The sequence below is a fragment of the Gossypium hirsutum genome, chromosome A05, assembly GCF_007990345.1.
Source record: "Gossypium hirsutum isolate 1008001.06 chromosome A05, Gossypium_hirsutum_v2.1, whole genome shotgun sequence".
Classification (NCBI taxonomy): Eukaryota; Viridiplantae; Streptophyta; class Magnoliopsida; order Malvales; family Malvaceae; genus Gossypium; species Gossypium hirsutum.
In genome coordinates this window covers 34,963,289-34,967,755 of record NC_053428.1, presented here as the reverse complement: position 1 = coordinate 34,967,755, position 4,467 = coordinate 34,963,289, and the positions used below count along the sequence as shown (strand labels likewise).

The following is a 4,467-nucleotide window of genomic DNA, read 5'->3' as shown; positions in this document are numbered from 1 at the left end:
CATGAATTTCCATTTTAATACGTCTTCAAATTAAATTATGCATTTCTAAACTGGTGGAATCCGACTTCTGTTGCATTCTCTAACAAAAGAATGGAGTGATGTATGTACTGATAACAACATTTCTAAAGGATTTGCTTAAGCAAGTAAAGGGATGGGAATGGATTTGTGGCGCTTTTATAATATTTTAATTTTTTTTTTTATTTTTCATGACCTTTAGTGGCTTTTTGGGAAAAGCGCTGTTAAAGAACATGACTTTTAGTGGCGTTTTTGGGAAAGCGTCGTTAAAAGTCAGGTTCTTTAGCGGCGTTTCTGGAGAGAGTGCCGCTAAAGGTCATGTTATTTAGCAGCATTTTTGGAAAAGTGCCGCTAAAGGTCACATTCTTTAGCGGCGTTTTTGGGGAAAGCGCCGCTAAAGGTCACGTTCTTTAGTGGCTTTTTTTAGGAAAGCACCGCTAAAGGTCTTGTTCTTTAGTGGCGTTTGTAGGGAAAGCGCCACTAACCGCTGCAAAATTTAGCAGCGCTTTTTCACATAACCGCCGCAAAATTTAGCGACATTATCTATAACGGCATTTTTTGTGGCGCTTATCAAAACACCGTAAACTGTTTTAGCGGCGCTTATAAGCACTGCTATAAGCCCAAAAAATGCCGCTAAAAACCTGTTTTGTTGTAGATGTGAAATACATCATGGATACGGTCTAACTCCGGAGGCAGCTCTAGCTAATAAGAAACCAATCCCACAGGCTTTAAAATCTAATACGACCCAATGAACCTAGGGCTCAAGTTGCCCTTACGTCCAAACTGAAGAACTTTTTTCCTTGGCGATACCTTAAGGAACAAACAATCCCCTACAGAATACTCGATGTCCCTCATTTTTAGATCTGCATAAGACTCCTGTCTATCAAAAGGTGCCTTCAGATGATCCCAAATTAGTCTAAATTTGTCTTCAATTTCAGAAACTAACTCAAGACCCAAAACCCATCGTTCACCCAACTAAGTCTAACATAATAGAGTATGACACTTACGACTATACAGAGCCTTATAAGGTGTCATCTGAATGCTAAACTGGAAACTATTATTGTAGGCAAACTTGACTAAAGGCAAAAAATCCTCATAATTATCTCGAAAGTCAATCACATAACTCTGAAGCATATACTCCAGTATCTGAGTCACCCTCTCAAATTAACCATTTTTCTGAGGATGGAACGTAGTACTGAAGTTTAACCTCAAACCCGAGCTTTATGAAGGTTCCTCCAAAATTGAGAAGTAAAGCGAGGATCTCTATCTGAAACAATCAAAATCGGAACCCCATGAAGTCTTACAAACTTATAAATATATAACTTGATCAACTTGTGAAAAGAATAATCTGTCTAAATAGCTATGAAGTGGGAAGACTTGGTCAACTGATCTACGATGACCCATAAAGAATCCTTCTTAATAGGTGTTGAGGGCAACCCACTAACAAAGCATATAGTCACATGTTCCTATTTTCATAAGGGAATCTTAACGGGTTGAAGCAAACTCGAAGGTAACTAATGCTCAGCCTTAACTTGCTGGCACATTAGACAACAAGATACAAAATCTGTTACCTCTTGTTTCAAACTCGGCCACCAATACAGTTCACAAAGATCCTGATACATCTTATTTCCACCGGGATGCATAGCATATGGGTTACTATGTACTTCCCTCAGAATAGACTATCTCAAATCAGAGTCATTCGATACATAAACCTGTCCTTAGAAACAAAGAACCCCATCACTATTTAGCTTAAAATAAGACGTACTACTATCTTGTACCTAACGGAAACACAGAACCAGAGAATCATCCCTTAACTGTTTATCTCGAATCTGATTGTAACACCCCAAATTTCATACTTTTGTTCTTGTAAATTTTAACACAAATCTATGTCTGCTTCAGTGCTTAAGTGTTTTGGGTGTGTGTGATAGGTCCCAAGTTCAAGCCATGCTTTTGGAAAATGTTGAAATTTTTATAAGTTAAGTCTCACTCTTGTTCAGTAGGCCTTTATTTAATTTTTTATAAAACCATATCAGAATAGGCCAAGCTAGTCTAGTAGTTAAGTGGAGTGTTGGTGTGTTGGACGTCTTGTGCTCGATTCTCTGCGCTGGCAAGGAGTAATATTTTTGCTTAAAGTTTGGCCAGAGTTGTGCTAAACTGGGATTCTGAGTAGTGGATATGTAGTGGGAGTTGAAGGAGAAAATTAAAGGATTGAGATAGGGTAGGTAGTGGGATTTGAGTAAAACAATTTCCCAAGAATTCTCTCTATAAAAAAAACTAATCATCTTCTCCTCAACTTCTACTTTTTCATTTTTTCCTTTTTTCTCTTCTTTTCCGTTCTCTGCCAATTTTTTTGTTCTTTGTCCTCCCTCTCTATTAGATTTTTCCTTTAGTCTCCATTCTGACCAGCGATTGAAGGCACACGTTCTCTCTTCCACTCTTCTTTTTGTCGTCGCCTCTTTCATTCTTTGCTGTCAATTTACTTATTTGATTCCCTTTCTACTTCTAAATTTTTTATGGCTCGTTAATTCAGCTTTTGCATGATATTGGTAAGTTTCAGCTCTTGCTAGTCTTAACGTTTCTAGTTGCTTTCTAAGAGGGTTTCCTTTTGGTGTTTAGGAGTTAATCAAGGGACTGAAAATCATTCCCAATCGATGAGTTGAGTGCGTGGATTCCTCGTTTCGATCGAAGGTAAGGGTTTCGATAGTTATGGATGAATGTTTAGTTGCAATACTGTTTAAGTCTCGATTATGTTACTAAAATTGGGGCTTTGATTTGTCGATTTTACGTAATAGAGTGCTCGTGAGTGATTAGGCATCAAAAACGATACAGGTATGTACTTGATTGTGCAGAAAACGAGGTTTCGAAAAAAGGCGAAAACCTCACTGTCGATGCCACCCGGGCATGTGGTTGCCCATGTGGTAGGCCGTATGCCCTAACATGACCGTGTGATCGACAAGGCCAAGCTGTCACGGCCAAGGCCAATTTGGGCCATGTGGGCCCACACAGGTAGGCCACATGGGTATGTGAGCCCATTTTTACTGAAATGACTGTTAAGGTTGCACGGGTCGCCCAAGTCGACTGTGAACCTTTCATAGGGTCGATAAGCACTACTTAGACCCTTAATTGTGTAATATTGATTGTGTGAATTATGTACTGAGCATGTTATATACAGGCATGTATATTGAACTGAATGTGCATCTGACAAACCTGTGATAGCATGACATTTCATTGTATGTTGTATTGCATTCGTTGGGTTGATATTATATGGAGGAAGTGTACTGAAAGGCTTTTAAGCCTAATATACAGGCAGCTCAGCTGTAAATTACTGTTTTGTGTCGCATTCAGTACTATCTGGAGTGTAAGGATCGGTGGGTTGATTTAATCATCACACGGAGTGTAGGGTTGGACAGAGATGGTGTGTAGAGACTGGTTGGGTAAGACTTTGTCACTAAAAACTGTATGACTGATACTGATACTGAGATGGGCTAAGGCCCAAACTGTTACTGATACTGAAAAGGGCTTAGGCCCAAGATTGTTTGACTGTGCACTGTGATTACTAATTGTTTGTTGTTTTGTTGCGGGATTACACACTGAGTTTACGAAAACTCACCTCTCTTTGATTAATGTGCACAAGTAATCCCTAGACCTAGATGGATCAATGCAGCGGAGGACTCAATGGTGCCTACAGTTCTGGACTGTCATGGTTTTAATTTGTGATTATTGGTTTTATTTTTAGTCTATTTTTACTAGTTAAATTTTTGGGTTGTAATTGGACTTTCGGACTTTGGTTTGGTTTTGGGTTTTAATTATCTTTACGTTATAGATTACAACTACTAGTAGTAGGAAACCTTGGTTTTCAAAAGAAATAAATGATTTTCGGAAACGCTCGATTGTTTAAACTATTTTAAAAGCTTCCGCAATGAATAATGTTTTGAAACTATCAACTAAATAAGTAGCACAATTTTGAAACTAATAAGATATTAAGATAATTAATTCAATGGAAATGGTTTTATTGCGACGGCACGATTTTCAAACACCCTATCATGTGACATCACTAGATCCGGCCATAACGTCTAGGCCGAGTTTGGGGTGTTGTACTGAACAATCCAAGTCGAATTAACTTGCAACTCGACTAGCAGACTCCCATCATCAAATAGACTTAGGCGAGCAAACATAGCCCTCAAATCAAACATTACCTTACGAGTAAGAGCATCGGCCACCACATTGGCCTTACCGGGATGATACTCGATCATACAGTCGTAATCCTGAAGCATTTCAATCCATCTATGCTGCCTAAGGTTCAATTTCTTTTGGGTAATAAGATACTTAAGGATCTTGTGATTGGTGTAGATGGTACACCTCTCATCATACAGATAGTGTGTCTAAATCTTTAAGGCAAAAACCACGGCAGCTAACTCGAGATCATACAACGAATAATCCCTCTTGTATAAT

General features: G+C 38.7%; 1 long non-coding RNA gene across 1 annotated transcript; it reads left to right on the top strand.

The window, feature by feature from the left end:
* Positions 1-1,928: 1,928 nt before the first annotated feature.
* LOC121229079 (uncharacterized) lies at positions 1,929-3,278 on the top strand. The gene is made up of 2 exons (XR_005926563.1): positions 1,929-2,703; positions 2,808-3,278. It is a non-coding gene; the product is annotated as an uncharacterized lncRNA (long non-coding RNA).
* Positions 3,279-4,467: the final 1,189 nt, after the last annotated feature.